We start from the raw sequence: 20,215 nt of genomic DNA, 5'->3' as shown, positions 1-20,215 counted from the left end.
TAAAATCATGTTTTCTTATTTCCAATTGTATGAAACCATGTTTCATCTCTTAATTGGTTGTAAATCTCGTTGATAACTATGCATGGATATAAATAATGTCAAAAACGGATCTTGTACGAAGAAGATCTGAATTTTTGAAAAACTTAAAGAATCTGTGTGCACGTGTCAACAAGTTGCACGGCGTGCACTAACAACCTACCCATAAGATGACACGTGGCAGTCTCTGACTGGAACCACGCCAACGCCCCCAATAAGAGGCGCAACACACCTAGACAGGGTATGCGACGAGCCCTCTTATACTTTCTATAAACAACAGCGTTTTAAGCTCATTTCTCACACCCTTCCACCCCATATCTACTAGAATATTTTCTTAACCCTTGATCCTTTTACTTTCTAGTTTCCAACTATTTTAGTGAGGCTCTGGAGCAGCTAAGAGAGAGTTTTCGGTTTCAGAGTTCTGCCTACGACTTTCCCAGTTTTCGCTAAAAAAATTAAAGTTAAGCTACATTTATTTTATTTCAAGTGTAGCTTATATTTATGATCGTAGTCGTTATTATGAACCTATAAATAAGTTTTATCAGTGATTCCAAGTCATTTTACATATTGATCTAGTTATAAAAATGTAACATCCCAAAGACAGTGATAAAATATTTCATTTTCAAAATCATCAATCACATACATCATATGTCTAAAAAACAACCATAATACAAACTATCCAAAACATCAAAGTAAAAGAAATCATAATTGCGAGACATGAGGAGGAAAATGTAGTGCCATCACATCGGACTCTTCCCTCACGTACCGAAAGTACCTGAAACCATAAATACGTAAGCATAAAACTTGGTGAGCTTTCATAAAATACCACATACAACATACACATAAATATAACAGCACGTGGATGTGTCGGGTCCGTATCAACCCTCGGGTCTGTATCAACCCCAAGTAACAACAAGTAGCTGTGTTTGGTCTGTATCAACCACCGCGTCCATATCAACTCCGAGTCCATAATCACTTTGAGCTCGGATTGGCTCCATGCATATAACATATAATCATATCAGTAATAGTCACATAGTCACATACACCCCTACACATACAAATCAGTGGGTTGGCATTGGTGTCTTCAACCTACTAGTGTGATGAGAAGACTCGCCTCATAGAAACTGCTTTACTGCTACTGCACTTACTGACAGAGTACTGCTGTCACGCACCACCTATTCACTTAAACCAAATAAATCTTGATCTCATCCTTCATATTAGGTACTTGACCAAAAGTCAACTCAAGTAAAAAGTCAATGGTCAAAGTCAACGGTTAATGTTGACCTTAGTCAACCACCACGTCGTGGCCCTCCAGTAACAACCACATTAGATTTTTCCCACCGACACGCCATAGCGACCTGAGCCACGCCATTGGCACTAGGTTTTCAACAACTTAATGGATTAAGAGGCTTTCTTGGATCCTAAGTGTTACGGGCAGGATCCCAGAACCATATGCAGGATCCTTGATGTTAACAAAGCCTCAAGATCCTTAAACATACCTCAGGATCCTGATCATTATCGTTATAATTTCCTAACATTTTTAACGAATATATTTCTATTTCTTTTTCTCACATGGGTAGAAATGGTCAACATAAGAATCATTCTCAAAGAAGAATCGCTTTAACCAGTATTATGACCTGGGAATACTAAGTCAAACAACGTGTATATACTTATTCATGAGGATCCCATAAATATTGGACTTATTGTTGTTTAGTCTAGACTATAAATACATATGTAATTCACTACTAAGGAGACAATGAACTTTATTACTACATTTGTATTTGTGTTATCATCTTCATCTCGGTAATCTTACATTCAAATCAATAAAAACAACAAGGCCGGTGATCATTATCACCTCCCAAGGTTTTCTGTTGGAGATCCTATAAAGGATCAAGGGATTTCCTTGTAATCGCTTGTCTCACTTTGATCATTATTAGATGCTTGCATTACCTTAAACACCATAACCTCTCATACAATTTGGTTAAATAATACTTTATCAATTTTTGACCAAAACAATTTGGCGCCCACTGTGGGTTCATGGTGTTCACAATCATTCCAGAATCATGTCTACCCAAACAACCTTATCCTCTTCCTCTATTCCACCCATTTCCTCTAAAAACCTTCCACTGCCTCTAAATGGATCTCCTAAAAGACTTCTTATACACCAAAGAAAAACACCTCTCCAGGTCACTACCCAAGGATTTCAGGATCCTCTTGAAGTGATTTCCAACAACGAGCTCTTTGCTATGATGAGGATACTGGAATGACAAGTTTCTTAGTAGAAGGACAACAAGGTGGTGCTCAAGGAAATGGAGAGAATGAGGGTGGAGATCCATAAATCCAAGAAACAACACCCTCAATCTTGCAGCCCAAGATCTTGAACTTTGACAATATAAGTTCCTCAAGAAATCACCGAGAGATAGGATCTTCAACACCAAATCGATATCCCAAACGTGAACCCTGATTCTTGGGCCTCTTCGCCTAGCCCACTATGATCTGAATTTGCTCTGGCTTCTTCTTCCCGAGGTGCTCTAAATCGATCTCCCGCTCTTGAGCTCTAGCAATCATATCATTCAGGTTCTCGCACCCTGACAAAATCATAAACTCCCTGATGTCATCCCTTAACATGCCATAATACATTACCTTCTTCATCTCCTTGACCGTTGCATACCGCAGAACCAACAAAGACCTCTCCCGGAACTTGGCAGTGATCTGAATTTGCTCTGGCTTCTTCTTCCCGAGGTGCTCTAAATCGATCTCCCGCTCTTGAGCTCTAGCAATCATATCATTCAGGTTCTCGCACCCTGACAAAATCATAAACTCCCTGATGTCATCCCTTAACATGCCATAATACATTACCTTCTTCATCTCCTCGACCGTTGCATACCGCAGAACCAACAAAGACCTCTCCCGGAACTTGGCAGTGATCTCTGCCACGGTCTCAATTGTTTGGAGAAGGTCTTGAAACTCTCTCGCAAACAGTTGCACCTCAATATTTGGTGCAAACTCAGCCCTAAACTGGGCCACAAACTCATCCTAAGTCATCATCTCCAGGACTTCGCCTCCCAAAGCGAAGTCTACCTCCTTCCCACCAATCTCGAGCTCTGTCTTTCAGAAGACAGGAAGCAAATCTGACCTTTGATATTTCGGGGCAGTGATACTTCAGGGCAGAAACTCGTCTGGAAAGCGTTCATTATATCCGTTGACCATCTCCTACTAGTAATGGGGTCCTTCTCCCCAAAGAACTTTGTAGCTCTACAAGCACGAAACTCTCAAAAGGAAAGAGTGCGAGTTCCCACAATAGCCATGATCTCAGTACGAAACTCGCCCAGACCTATAATCTCCATAATCCCCTCCTTGACCGTCCCAAAGATCACAGGAGTCTGCTCCAAAATATTGCAGGTAATATCCGACAAGATGAACTATCGCATCCGCTCATCAATTAGCTCAGTGCCAACACCTGATCCCGAACCAGATCCTCCGTCATGAGTGCTCATCACCATATTGAAAAGCAACCATATAACAATCAGAACATACCCAAGAATCCTCATATGCACGCTTCCTAGATTCTTCGTGACTCCCCTCGATTCAAGTATGGATCCTGTGCTTTTATTAGTACGGGCCTAATACTACCTTCCACACCTAACCATACTTTCCTCAAGTGTTATCCCGAATCCTCCAAGTCACCTTCTCAAATTGGTACTCTAAGTACTTGCTAATTAACGCATCCAAACCCACTAATGCACTTCTTAGTCTCTCCTAGGTTCCGATCTCACACTGCCATCAGCTGATGAAGAACTCTCCCTAATATCAACTAACTACTTCATGAATATAATCACATGCCACAAAGCTTAGACAATCCTACGAGTAACAGACTCAACCCTACAACGGTTAGACTCAAACGAGAGCTGCGCAGTAGAGTTAAATCCATCACTCCGAGATTATTTAACCTTTACAATATGTGACTTGTATATTCACTTAATAGTTGACTCACATCACTTAGAGTTCCACAAAGCACAAAGCAAGCAACATTCATGCAGTAACGAGAGCTACCAGTTGCCTTATGCATGCAAATTATACACAATACAACATCAGATAGATTGTCGAATAAAAGACTCCACCCTAGGACCACAACCAAACGAGGAACAAAAAATAAGGCCAAATCAATCATTCTAGGGATATATGATCCTAACCGTATACAATTTTTAAAGCATACACTTAGCAATTACTAATACCGATACATATTCCTAATATAGCATAACATCCAATGCTTCCTAGGCTACAAGGCATCACGTATCAAGCCAATCTATCTTGCAATTCTCGAAAGTATCCCTAATGTTACCCTAGCATCCAAACATTCATATCATATAACATATCTGATGGGTTTTGGTCCTAAGAACATCCTATGTGCTCATACAAACCCTAATGCTTGGATCTAGGTTTCTCTATTGTACATGCAAGTTATCCAAGACTATAAACCCTAATTCTAGCATTCAAGTAATCATATTAACATGAGAATAGGTTTAAGATGTTACCTTGATTGTTATGTAGCAATAACAATCCCAAATCTCCTTGTATTGACTTTGGAAGGCTTAGAGTCACAAGTGTCACTCCTCTAATGGTTCACAAACACCATAAGCAAGAGGATGAAGATGAGAGAGGATGGAGGCTGCCCTAAAACGTGTGAAACCCTAGGAGAAGTCTTAGCCACGTTTTTGGTCATAAGGGATCTCTTTATATAGGAGGCAATTAGGGTTATCTAACAAGGAAACCCTAATTTGGATGCTTAAGCCCTAAGCAACCCATTGAGCCCTTTCCTTAAGGCCTTGGACGATTTCATATCGGCTTCCCCCATAGAATTCGTCCACCTTATAATAAAAGGCAATCCATGGCCCAAATTGCAATTATCTTATAATTACAATTCCAGTCCCTTAAGTTTAATTAATCTCTTTTAGTCACAAAAATAATTACCAATTAATTATTGACTAATATTAATTAAACAGTATGATTTCTCCTTTAATATATTATTCCCATAATATATTAATAAATCATATTTAATCCTTTCTCTCCATAATTCATCCTATTAAGTTGCTTTGGTGAAGGCAACCCAAAAGGACCATGCACCATCGGGTCAAGTACATACCAAAATAGTTATGGACTTAGACACTAATCCAACAGTCTCCCACTTGGATAAGTCTAATAACTATTATGCGTATGACTTCAGATCCTGTTCTGCAATCGTAGCTTTCCAAAGCCGCTGTCAACTCTGATCCTATCAGATACGCATGTCCTTAAGATAAGGGATCATATATTCCTCCATTTTAGATATCATGTGAGATATGATTTCAAATCATTCTCTTTGTACTATTTCTCGACTTCCGATTTATGACGACTGACTAATTGAACAAATCAAATTAGCCCTAGCCCGGCCGAGCATTTACGTTTGTCATCACAAAATCATCGAGGGGACCAAAGATATCGCTTTTATCCTACTTTGGATAAAAGGAACGGATAAACTTTGATACAATGCTTGCTTGAACTTACTCACCGAATCACACACAACAATATGTTTTATAACACCAAGTTACTAGTGCGTTTACATATTATCAATGTGCAACCGATTTGCAAGATACAACTCACACATCTCGGTTTTAAGAATATAAGATGTTATCGTCTCACCAATCACTCGTGATACAATTCATGGAGTAATCCAAGTGAGCGTGGGTTTAATCCGATGCTCAAATCATATTCATAAGCACTCATGAATGTTGCAGCAAACATTTGCTTATGTCTAATACTCTTTTAGACAATCCACACACCAATTCACGACAGTCTTTATTCATATCTACTTCCAACATATGAACGACTGTGGCCCGTTCGAATAATTCGATTATTCTTAATAAACTCAATTATTCTGGAAGTCAAAACATGCAAAGTGAAACACAAGAATAATACTAATCCCATATGGCCTCAAACCTTTGAGTATAAATAAAACTCCTTTTATTTATCACCATATCGATTACTCATTATTTGTCGTTTCGGGTAATCAACTTCTTACTTGAATTATTACACTTGTCCCATGCTCCTAGCATGCACACAATGTTTACCTATGGTTCTTACTTTGTGAAATAGATCAAATTGAGCACATTTCCAATCATTCTCATTTCACAACTTCAAATCCTTTTTCCATAAGTTTAAGAATATCAAATTCATGCCACTTATAGAATATGTTAGATTCTAACATTTTATGCAATGATCCTTTCGTAATATCACTGCACCAAAGTCACAAAGACTATTGCCAATGAAATTACAAAGTCCTCGAACGGAGATTGTTACAAGACAATTCCATAGATATGATGTCTCTCACTCAAAGTACATTCCTTTGAACATCCTTTTGCATAAAAGTTTCTAATATAGACATAGATTTTCAATATTCAATTCTCAATATGGACATGTTTCCATATTTTCCATATGACAACTCATTCTTAATAGAATCTTATCTATTCGTAATGATGTCGATATGGTCCATCCAATATGGAAACATTTCCATAATTTCCATATGACAACTCATTCTTAATAGAATCTTTTCTATTCATAATAATGTCGATACGGTCCATCCAATACCATGCTTCCAACTACTCACAAGCGACCGATCCTCGTCAAACTTTGGATTGTCCTTTGATAGTTGTTTAATTATTTTAGTCAAAACCAATTCTAGTCCCTTTTCCCTCTAAATGTGCTCGTCATTTGGAAAATTTTAGAATGGTAAAACATTAAAGCATTTGCAATCGATCCTATACCCGAAGCGTATGGGACACGATGCATAATGTTTTATTAGCTATGTTCTCAAAATTCGAATTATGAAGAGGAATTCCGTAATCATAATCGAAATTTTAAGAACACACTATGTACCTTTGACTAAATTTATTAACATTTTCTCAGCCTAAGCCTTTAGATTTGAAATGAAGCATAATATTCTCTCCCTAAATTATAGCAAAACAACTTTACAACCCTTACTACTTTGCAAGGTATAACTCTTGTTTTCTATAATTAATATTGCCAACTTGCAATACGTGCCTTAATAATCATACAATCATAACTTTTATGCTCCCACTATCATGATGATTATTATAAACATAACACTTATGCTCCCACTAGCTTTGACATGTATTCAGAAACAGCTTAACTTTCAGAAAAAACAATGCTTATTGAATTTCTTAAGTTCATGTTTCTAATACTTAGTGCTTTGATAATCTTTTATCAAGGCTTCTTGAACTTATACACCTTTGCCTTAGATAGTTCATATGTGTGTCTAAACAATTAAGACTAATTGCCAAACCTCACAATTCAAATCATGGAAAGGGATACCGTAACCATAATTGCATTCGAGAATGCAATTTTACAATCACTATCTTCTTAAAATCTGTCTTAGTGAAAGCATTTCCTCACAATCATTTTCATGAAGAAGGAAATCTTATGACACTTAGATTTAAACAGTGTATTTGTTCCTATCCATGTGAATTTGTCAAAACCAAAGTTTACGACAAATTCAAACCCATATGGATCGAACTTTCTTGATCTCGATTTCTTGCCTTTATGGTAGCACAACTGCCCACCATGTCTTCCAAGTAGTTAAGCAGCTCACCTTTTCTTATCAATGTACTTTCCATTGATCAAGGTCCTTGCCTTTTATGCATTCAAATTAGAACTCATAGGACTCACATGCATAATTAACTCGATTGGATTGGCACATAAACAAAATAATGTCAACACGATAGGTTGTAAACCTTAACTCGTGTGCTAGTGATGATCGATAAGGTTTATTTGATTTGTTCTTGAAACCTTTCAAGATCATTAAGACTCCCACTGACTCCTTGACATATAAGATTCTCTTGTCAATAAACATTTCTTGACAAACAAATATTCAAGAGTTAGTGTAGCTTTTATCTAAAACACTTCATAAATTGGTCCTAGTTAGTCTTTGTCTTATCCAAGACATCACAACTTTCCACATTTGATGAATGTTATAAACCTTTCTTAATACTTATCACTCAATGTCACAATCTTAACTTTAAGACTTGTTTTGGAACGAAGTATGATTGATCTCTTGATTTAACCATTTCTCCAATCCTTGATTCCTCTTCTTAAACATACAATTGTACTAAGACTCACTTAGAGGATCAATTGAGATATGGTTCTTAATCATTAAGACTTATCATAAAGCAAAAAAGCTACTCTCCCTTCTTCTTAGAATGGAGAAACCTTTATCTTTCTGTCTACTTGATTCTTGTTATTCATTTTGCTATTGATTTAAACCTTTTTAATCAATTCCGAATTACACTTAATCTTATAAGTATAATCATATTTACTAAACCTTTAGTAAATCATGACGAATATCTTTGTTACTCTTATGGTGAACTTGATCAACACACAACTTTGTGTGCTCGATCTCCTAGTCCTTCACTTGACACTTTGTCAATGAATTAGTCTAATTTCCAAATATGAAATTTCTCATTCATCGTGCAACCAAGTTGCATGATTCCAAGTTTCTGTCCAATTGAAAAATGGGCGATGAGAAACTCTCCCTATTTGGTAAATTCTCGACTTTCCATAAATAACATAATAAGAACCAAATCCATTATTGCTAATATTCAAACATCAATTTTTCATATATGCCATTGCAAGGATAAATAAATAATATAAAATCAAATTTTATTTTATTGCGGAAAAATTTTGTTCTTACAATGCAATTCATTGAAAAACTTTGCTAATACATCTTTCTTAGCAATCTAATTCTAACTCTAAGTAGTAGCTCAAGAATCTAATCTTCGAGAAATGCGATCGAAATCCATTCCTTCACGGTTAGATTCTGCTCACTTCTTCCCTTAAGCTTTCTTTCTTTTCTTCGATCCTACAAAACATCAATTGCAATCTTATCACATTATGTATTAAGAATCTAGAATAGAAGCTTAAAAGAGTTAGTTAATGGATTTTACCTATATTAGAGCCATACGTTTCGACTCTCCTATCTCTTAGATCTCTTAGGTAAATAGGACAGCTTCGTCTCCAATGCCCCTTCTCCTGGCAATAAAAGCAAATCGACTCTTTTGGAACAGCACATGGAACTACTTCAAACATTGCCTTTCTCTTATGATCAAACTTTTCGATCATAGCATGTCTTTCGTTGTCATTGTCTATATCCATAGAGGTCTTGAAGGCAGATTCACCAATCAACTTTGCTTTTCTATTGCGCCAAACCATTGCTGATTCAGCAGCAATAAGCATATAGGTGAGATCTATAAGGGTCACGTAGCGGTTCATCATATAGTACTCTCTTACGAACTCACTATATGAGTTAGGAAGTGACTGAAGAACCCAATCAATATCCATTTCCTCACAGACAACGGATCGCAACATTCTTAACCTATCAATGTGTGACTTCATCCCTAGGACGTGTGCACACACCGACTTTCCTTCTTTATGTTTACTTGCCAAAAGGGCTTGAGTGATCTTGAACTTTTCAAGCCTTCGAATTTGTGGGTTAGGGAGAATAATTGGAGGAGGAGGAGGAAGTGAAGTATGATCTCTTGTTCCTTGATCGAATCGTGGAATATCATCTTCATGTGGAATGCTTGTTCCACGGGATTTGAGAAGACCATAGTTGTCAAACTTTGACATCTACAAAACGGGAGAAAATAAATTCAAGTGAGTTGATTGATTGAGTCCTTAGTAAATCACCCAAATGGGATACTAAGGCTAGGACCCAACACAATATTCTACAACTCGGGAGAGGGATGTCGTAACCCAAATTGCAGAACATCTGAAGGTAAGTGAATGACGATTCACTAATTTCCACCATGAAAAACGAAAAAGAACTTTAAGTTTTAAATCTATGAAAACTCCTAGATCCTTTGAGATTCATTGAACATTTCAATGGCATGTTTAAATCTCGATATGCCCCTCTAGTTTGTGACTGGGATGCCGAGGATCACAAAGCGGGTGTGAATAACCATGCAAACTTACATGGTGCCCTCACATGTTACAGTCACCTATTCGATGTTCCGATAAACCACACACGCTCCACCGAACTATGACAAACATTGAGTCACACTTTGCTACCTTTGCTTAGAACCATTTAGTGTGCCAGTAAACCACACACGCTCCACTAACGTCTTCGCAAGGGCACAAAGTGTAATTTCATGGAATTGCATCAATTCACTTTTGCCTAAGTAACTAAGATTGGGAATTTGTAAATCATTTAGTTACTTTTGTATATCAAGTTAGTTGATTGATTGAATCCTTAATAAATCACCCAAATGAGATATTAAGGCTAGGACCCAACACAATATGCTACAACCTAGAAAAGGGATGTCGTAATCTAGTTGCAGAATATTTGAAGGTAAGTGAATGACGATTCACTAATTTCCACCATGAAAAACGAAAAACCGATTAAGTTTTAAATGCTTTGAAAACTCCTAGATCCTTTGAGATACATTGAACTTTTCAATGGCATGTTTAAATCTCGATATGCCCCTCGATTTGTGACCGGGATGCCGAGGATCATAAAACATGGTGTGAATAACCATGCAAACTTACATGGTGCCCCCACATGTTACAGTCACGTATTCGATGTGCCGGTTAACCACACACATGCTCCACCGAACTATGAAAAACATTAAGTCACCCTTTGCTACCTTTGCTTAGAACCATTTAGTGTGCCGGTTAACCACACACGCTCCACTAACGTCTTCTCAAGGGCACAAAGTGTAATTTCATGGAATTGCATCAATTCACTTTTTCCTAAAGTAACTAAGATTGGGAACTTTGTAAAAGCATTTAGTTACTTTTGTACTTTATTATACTTATAATGGAAGGTTTCTGTCCTATCCTACCCGTTCGGCTAACGACCCTCCACTAGTCAAGAGTGCGGTGGGTAAGAGTGGATACCCATTCAATCGCCATTTTATAGGCAATTTCCTTAAACACCCCTTATAGACCAGCTTCGTAAATGAGGCGTACTAACGGTAAGACTGACTTTACTCATACATATATATAATGTTAGACTTTTAATGTTATATATAGTATAGGGTGTATGTTACAACTTTTAAAATACTAGGTGGTCTAATTTAACAATTATACCTTTAATTCAATTGAATTGTAAACCTAAACTTTTATGGATTTATTAAACTTCTTTTAATTATACACCTTAATTAATTAATAAAACCATAAGGGTGTGATTTAAACTTTTCAAAACAACACTAGGGTTTTAAAATTTAACATTCCAAATTAAACTTTTAATCAACTTTTAAATTCCAAAAGTTGAGGGCAAGTTTTGAAACATTTCAAAACATTAGGGTTTAGAATTTAAATATACATCAAAATTAAACTATTAATCAAAATTTAAATTCCAAAACTTGAGGGCAAGTTTTGAAACCCTTTTCAAAACATTAGGGTTTCAACTATTTAAATTTCAAAACAACAAAACTTTTGGGTTCAAATTTAAACTATAAAACCTAAAGGGGAAAATATGAAACTTTTCAAAGCACAAGGATCAAATAACAAATAATCTAAATTAACATTTAATCACATAATTATCCATATTTGATTTATTTAATGATTTCTTGCAATACAATTTACCAATTTAATCAAAATAATTAATCAATTATCGCATAAGGAAACAAATATTTTATTAATTGATAAATATCTTCAATTAGATCAAGAATATAGTCATATATATCAAAAAATCGGATTTATATTGATCTAATATGATAAGGCAACTATCCTTAAGCAAAAACAGCAAGAAATCCCGGTTTTCCCTCTCACTGATCAGCCGACTCGTCGAGTTAGACATGGACTCGTTGAGTTTATCATGAACTCGGCGAGTTCATCTAAAAAACTCGACGAGTTCTGACCCCAGAAGCACAAAAATCGAATTTTTTCAACATACAAAGCATCGATACAATAGAAACCAATCTAGGCTCTGATACCACTGATGGGTTTTGGTCCTAAGAACATCCTATATGCTCATACAAACCCTAATGCTTGGATCTAGGTTTCTCTATTGTACATGTAAGTTATCCAAGACTATAAACCCTAATTCTAGCATTCAAGTAATCATATTAACATGAGAATAGGTTTAAGATGTTACCTTGATTGTTATGTAGCAATAACAATCCCAAATCTCCTTGTATTGACTTTGGAAGGCTTAGAGTCACAAGTGTCACTCCTCTAATGGTTCACAAACACCATAAGCAAGAGGATGAAGATGAGAGAGGATGGAGGCTGCCCTAAAACGTGTGAAACCCTAGGAGAAGTCTTAGCCACGTTTTTGGTCATAAGGGATCTCTTTATATAGGAGGCAATTAGGGTTATCTAACAAGGAAACCCTAATTTGGATGCTTAAGCCCTAAGCAATCCATGGAGCCCTTTCCTTAAGGCCTTGGACGATTTCATATGGGCTTCCCCCATAGAATTCGTCCACCTTATAATAAAAGGCAATCCATGGCCCAAATTGCAATTATCTTATAATTACAATTCCAGTCCCTTAAATTTAATTAATCTCTTTTAGTCACAAAAATAATTACCAATTAATTATTGACTAATATTAATTAAACAGTATGATTTCTCCTTTAATATATTATTCCCATAATATATTAATAAATCATATTTAATCCTTTCTCTCCATAATTCATCCTATCAAGTTGCTTTGGTGAAGGCAACCCAAAAGGACCATGCACCATCGGGTCAAGTACATACCAAAATAGTTATGGACTTAGACACTAATCCAACAATATCAACATGTATGGGTATTCTGGGAATCACTTACTTGAGCTTGACTGATTGCACGCATCACACCCCCTTTTTCTTTAAAAAAAATCTTTTTAGAAATTTGTTTTCTTTTAAAAGGTTACCAACTCCTCAGTTTGAGTTCAGTCACACCTGAGAGTGTGCCTGAATCCCTCAAATCAAGGCTTTGATACCAACTTGAAACGTCCCAAAAATTATAAAGTAAAATTTTCATTTTTAATTCAACCAAAAACACCAATTATCTTTTTCCAAACATTCAAAAGTATATCATAATAAAACAGTTATCAGACTACAATCCCAGAATCATCAAGTTGTGGTAACGTGGGTGGATGCGTTGCAATCAATCCGGGCCCTTCCCATTCCAACCGGAAGTACCTGAAACCATAACCATAGAAACCGTAAGCACAAAGCTTAGCGAGTTCCCCAAAATACCATATACTATACATATCAAATATATAACAGGTCGCGCTCGGAATTGAGCCCCGCTCGAAACATATGTGTCGATCATCAGGCCCCGCCTGATATACATACAAACACATAAGCACATACAATAATCATAAAGATAAATAGCATACAATATAATCATCAATCCCATCCTGGTATACATATCAACACACAACACAAGCAAGAGTCACGCGGGCAACTAGCATCCTAATCATCACAAACCATGGGCCGAAATTGGTGCCTTTAACCCGCTAAACACAATAACGAAACTCGCCTCAATCCAAGATAACTGAACACGTGAGCTGTTGCTACCGTAATCCTCACACTGAATATAATAAAATTATCCCTAATCAATAATTATGATAAATTCCCAAAGTCCAAGGCCCAAACAATATTTTGTCTTCCTAAAGGGTAAAATACCCTTTTACCCTTCCCATAACTGGTCCAACAACTCATGGCCCAACTCCCAAAATTCCTAAAATGAGTTTCTCGGGAGTACCCCCGCGTACTGAACTTGTACACCCCACGTACTGCTCTCTAATGCGCAATATACAAGTCGTGAAGCCTGATCCATGCATTACGCTGAGTGTACTCCTACGTACGCCCAACGTACTCGTCAGAGGGCCAAAAACTCTCATTAAGCACTTAATGTTTAAGACGAAATGTCCAAACTCATATCTAACCTTTAAATAAGGTCTTAAACCAGAAAGTTACCAACTTTACTCTTTTTCATGCCTTAATTGGACCCAAAACCCATTTTTATCCATCTAAACTTATAATATGAACATCAACTTAAGCATGATTCATCAAAACCATCAAGATGATATTTTTATGGTTCCTAATAACTCCATAATGGATAAAGTTTCCAAGTTTATCCATTAAAATGGTCCAACCAACCAAGATCTAGTCTTTAAGTCTCAAAGGGACCAAAAATGCATCTTTTCTAACTTAGTCCATTAAGTCCAAGCCTCAAGCTTTTAGATATGAATCAATATGATGTTTAGATGGATAAAGTTTCCAACTTTATCCATAACAAGGTCACAAACTTTCAATATCTAAACTTTATGAACTAAAGTGACCAAAAGCTCATAACACCCCAAAACTAGCTAGATCTAACAAATGCATCATCAAGATTCAAGCTTTATACCTCTAGAAGAAAGATAAAGGTGAACAAAGTCTGGATCTACAAGCTCCAATGCAACCAACACTTCTACAACGAGTTCCTTATTCTCCAATGTGCTCTAAGAGCACTCCAAAGCCACTTAAAATCACCTTCTTTTTTTCTCACAAGGCTTAAATTAGGGTTAGGGTTTCAAGAGAGGGTGTTGGAGAGGTGGAGGCTGAGAATGGAATGGGTTTGAGGGAGTTAAAGAGCTTACATAGGCCTCAAACCAAGAAAATAGGGTTTGGGCACTGATCGTGTACGCCCAATGTACTCAATTTAGGCCCAACGTAATAAGGATGCCCTAGTACGCCCAGTGTACACGTTGAGTACACCCAGTGTATGCAACTCAACCCACAACTGCCCTAACTTCAAACGGTCATAAATTCTTCGTTTCAACTCCGATTTCGATGATCTTTATATCCATATAAAGGTTTTGAGAAGCTCTACAACTCTATCAACTCTCCTTTGCCTTAAAACTTACCGAACTTATATCCAAAATTCATAAAAGGCTCAAACTATCACTTTACGGTTATACCCTTGGGATCCAAACCACCAACCAAACTCTCAGATCACCTAATCTACATTACCCACATCTAAATGGTCTAAATATCTCTTTCCCCCAGGGCGCAAAGCCTTATGATAATTGGTCTTCAGGTCACGACCCTGAATTATGAAACGATTTGAAGCGGGGTGTTACATTTTTAGGTGTGGGAGTTTGGCTATAGTGGGCATGTCATATGCATGAAACTTTGATATAAATGGTGATGTATGTTGTCCTGATGGCATTTTATGGTTGTTTTCTTGATTTTGTGTGAAGGTTGTGTTTTGAAATGTTAGAAAATTTGGATGGTATATGATGTTTAGTGGGGGTGGACTGAATTTTGGGAATGGCTGTGCATGAATGTTCTAAAATGGCATGTTGGGTTATGAGGAGGACGTACCAAACAGAAATGGCGAGGTGAATGTTGTTTTTGAGTTGTTTGCCATGCTATTGGACGGTGCAACCAAGGATGGTCGTGTCAATGATATTGAGTAGATCGGTTGGAAATTCGGTATTGATTACATTTGCATGTGGGCTTATGTTCCCATCTGTGGCAGTGTAAATGGTGACACATTACCAAAAAGTATAGAAATTGGCACTTGGGTCGTGTTTAGGGTGCAACTGGTCTAGGTTTATTATTGTCCGCTTATCGGTGTGAATGGAGGTACCCAAAACTGATTTATTGGCATTCCCAATATAGGAGCATATGAAATGAGAGGGGTGGTCATTAGACTTGTTTCAGTAATTACTAGGTCGAGGGATGGCATTGGCCGAACAGGGCTTTGCATCGTGTTGCTAGTGCCTCCTTCTCAATGGTTTGCCATGATCATGGTTTGGAGTTTAGAGCTTTTAGTATCGTTGTCCCAACTACGGATGGCACCAATAATATGATATTGGACCTCCGACATGGTGGAGATGGCTTGATTGAGCGAGTTACAGTGGAGATCTACAATCACAACAGGAAACAAATTGTCATCTGATCTCCAGGAGGAGGTCCCCAGAGAGCGCTCCGACGGTCAAGTCAGTCAAAGAGGTGTTTGTATAGCTTATGGCTTAGAGATTTGGGATTCAATACTGTTTGGCTATCAAACCAACAAATAATGGGATAAAATAAATATTGATAAAGCTCAAGTCACTGTTATTTCTTATACTAAAGATAGTATAGAGTAAGCAGGGTCGATCCACAGGAATACAGGACTTCTTATCTTGCCATATTTTCACACATAATACCAGTGTTCTAAAAGGCGCGCCATGGCGCGCGCCAAGGCGCGCCATGGTGTGAGGCGTGGCTCCGCCGTTACGAAAAGCCTCATAACGTTGCTGTTAGGCGTGGCGCGTGGCAAGGCGTGATATGGCGCGCCATGGCACGTGTTTTTTCGTTTGAGACACAGTTTTTTGCTCTTTGTTATGTCTTTTCTAATCAGAGACACAAGTATTGTGGTTTTTGTTAAAATTTTGTTACTAGTTATTGATCTAACACTTCTAAAAAGTAGTTATATTTAATATAAATTTATATTTATGTGGTAATATAATTTTAAATTAATACAAAATCGCCGCCTTACATCACGCCATGAAAAACGCCATGGCTCGCCATGGCTCGTTAAGCTTGAGGCTTGACCTTGCCGCCACGCCACGCCTCACGCCATTTAGAACCTTGCATAATACAATTAATATTAAAATGGGGGATTGTGTTTAAACTAGATTTAAACTTCATAAATAAGAAAGATTGATAACAAAACGCAGTAAAAGAAGTACATTTCCGATTCTGACTCTTATACATGTATTATGTTGAAAGATGTAATATGATTATAACTCATGTTCAATCTAGGTTGGTAAGTTAGATATTAATAAACTCTAATATCCAAATTGGCAAAAGTATTTTATTCAAAACAAGCTCTTCAAATAAAATTTCATTTAATTGATTCAATTCAAATAAGTTCTTGCATCAAATCATTAAATGACATTAAGTTTTTGCACTAATTACCAACAATGTTTAACATTCCTCTTAAGCTTGGGAATATAAACATTTAATCTTTGATTGCACTAATTTTGATCTAATTACAACCAAGAAAGTGTGTGTTACTAACATCAAATCATAAAACATATACGAATTTCATAATTTGATAAACTAGATTGATAAGAACCCTAATTCATTGATCAAGTGAAAAAGAGAACTAACCAAACACATGATTAAGATCAAATCAAAGATTACTAGATGTTAAACACAAATCAAGTTCAAGTTACAACCTAACAACACACACTTAAGAATTCAGATTCGGAAATGATAATGAAATCAACCACACATGTCTAGGTTGAACTACAAATCAAACAAGTTTAAACTTCAAATTGACTTACAAAAAGGAAATTAAAGTGTTTCCAAGTGTTAATCTACTTCCAAAAGTTCTGAAAATCGCCTTCTCTCTACCCAAAATCCGACCTAACTTCCCACTAAACTGATTGTCTGAATTATATGAGAGTAAAACTTCTTTAAAAACTGTCGAGACGTTTACACGACCCGTGTAAATTAAATGGTGCCCTTTACACGGCCGTGTAAACAAGAAAAGTGGAATGCTCAATCCTTCTAGGCCTTCAAAGTAGAATGCTCTTGTATATACGTTTACACGGCCCGTGTAAATTATAAGCTATCATTTACACGACCGTGTAAACTCCTGTGAAGCCAAATTCTTTATTTCTTCATTCTCTCTCTCTTCAATGCTCCAAAACTTCTGAAACTTTGTCTCTAACTCTTTATAACTTCCTCCATCAAGATCCAACTTTCAAAAATCCCTGAAATATCATAAAAGTGTGTGAATGGAATTGCATCATGAAAAATCCCGAAAAATATGCAAAATGCATGAGTTTAAACTTAAATGCAATGCACTTTTATGAACTAAAACTACAAAATGAATGCATGAAATGCACCTAACAAATACCTTATCGTTGAAGGCCTGAGACCTTTTATAGTAAGGATCTGGGCATGAATTCTGCTCATGGAGACAGGAGTGTCCAGAGCCCGATTGGTATACAGGTGCTAATTGGTAGATCGTACATTTGTCCCCTACCTAAGCCAAGATTGACTTAGCCATGGTAGTGGTGTGTGCACCTTCACTTGAGTTGGCAGGTGTCAGTTTGTCGTATGTTGAATTTCTCGCTCATATTCCAGGCTGGATTCCAGATATCAAGGGATAGTCCGTTCCAGGCTGGAATGGACGCTAAACCGCGAGGATGGCCGACTGGGTTGGCTATCTGGCCAATGCATTTGGTGTTTTATGGTGTGCCCAAGAGGCACACTATCATCATACTTATATTGTATTAGGTAAAAAGGGTAGAGGGAGAGAGATGAGATAATGGTGAGAGACCATGCAAGAGATAAAATATTGATGAGAAACTATACCAAAGATAATATAATGGTGAGAGACCATGCCAGAGATAAAATAATGGTGAGATATCATGCCCAATTGAGAGCAGTCATTTAGCAGAGTATTGATGATGACTACATATTCTTCTAGACAGTCCAGTGGAATACTAACAAACTCGTAATCTGTAGGTGTTAATTAATCATACTATCTGAGAGTATGGATTGTGTGTTCATTCGAGTACTTTATTCCCCTTCGTGGTTGCCTTACTGACTTGTATTGCTAAGAAATCCCCAAGATGTTATTGTTTACTCATTGTTACAGAGATATTTTAGGATAGTTTTCTTGAGATTATCATTTTATGATCAAATAGTGAGAATAACGGGAATGAGTAATCGGGATTAATTGGTGTGTGTGTGTATATATATATATATATATATATATATATATATATATATATATATATACACTTAAAATAATATAATAATAATAATATTGTAGGTTGAAAACCTTATGTGCTCACCAAGCTCTCAAGCCTAACCTACTCAGTTTCTTTGTATCATGGATCAATACTTCCTTATGTATCGTTTGAGAATTCTCATTTTACATCGTCAATTAATCGTAATTACTTAACGATAGCAGGAAACGTACATAATCTTTACAATTTTTTTGTTATAGTTTATTTCATTCTTGTTATTGATCACCTCGAAGGTCTAGTGAAAGATCTGCATAATATGACATTTGGAGACGATTATCGAGAAAAGAAGATAGAAGAAGATGGAATTGATGAACGATCTAGATCGATTTGGGGCGCAAGTAGAGTATAATTGATCGAGTTATGTATTACTTTTTAAAAAAATGTTTACTGATGGATCGTATGATTCACAGGTGTGTCCAACAGAGTAGGATGATGAACATAAATATGGTAATGAAGTTAGTGTGAAACTCAACTTTTACAGTTTAGGTTTTTTAAAGTGAGTCAAGAGTTTTTATTTAGCTTATGATGTATGTCATCTTTTATTTATGAGTGGGGCTTCAATGAGACAAATTTGTATGTCATGACATTTAATGTATGTCATTAAAAACCTTTTTCTAATAGTGTAATGAGTCACAATAAACAACTCTATTATACAGATCAAAACAAATTGAGTTGAATTTTGTCAACGAGTTAACACTCCTTTGTAACATTTATAATAAAAATTGTGTTGAATTTTGTCAACGAGATAACAATTTAAGTTATAAGTAGCATGATCCACAAGGCGTGTAGGTATTCAAATACATTTTTTTGGCTCTATATAACATGTTCAATCCATTTTACATGTTCATTTTTTGCTAAATAAAACCACTTTACTTTTATGATCGAAATTATTACTTCTAATAATTGATATTCTTCAAATCTTTTTTCTGAGAAAAAGTATTATGAAATAGAAGGATTAAGCTTAAAAGCAAAACAAGGGTCATCCAAAACCAAAGGAACATGACAAAACAATCAACATAAAAGGCATGATTAAGGAATTGGACATGACGAGGATTTGGTCAGTATATTTGTTTCACAAGATTTAAATATTTTTCTATAAATTTTAAAACCAAAATCACAATCAGATTTATAAATTATAACATATATACCCAAACACAGGTAATGACTTGAGTACCCCTTGCCCTTTGGTGTTGGATAAGGTCCATGCATTCGTGCATCCATAGTTTAGGGAAGTATAACGTATATTATAGGGACAAAACTGAAAATTCTCACACGTCCAAATAATCTGTTGTGACAAATTTGGACTTACATGGAAAATAATTAATGAAAATATTGTGATCCGGTATATTTATTTTATTCTGGTACTATCGTATTTAATTTTCTTTGTG

Source organism: Lactuca sativa, chromosome 9, assembly GCF_002870075.4.
Source record: "Lactuca sativa cultivar Salinas chromosome 9, Lsat_Salinas_v11, whole genome shotgun sequence".
NCBI classification, from domain to species: Eukaryota; Viridiplantae; Streptophyta; class Magnoliopsida; order Asterales; family Asteraceae; genus Lactuca; species Lactuca sativa.
Note: the sequence above shows the minus strand (reverse complement) of the source record.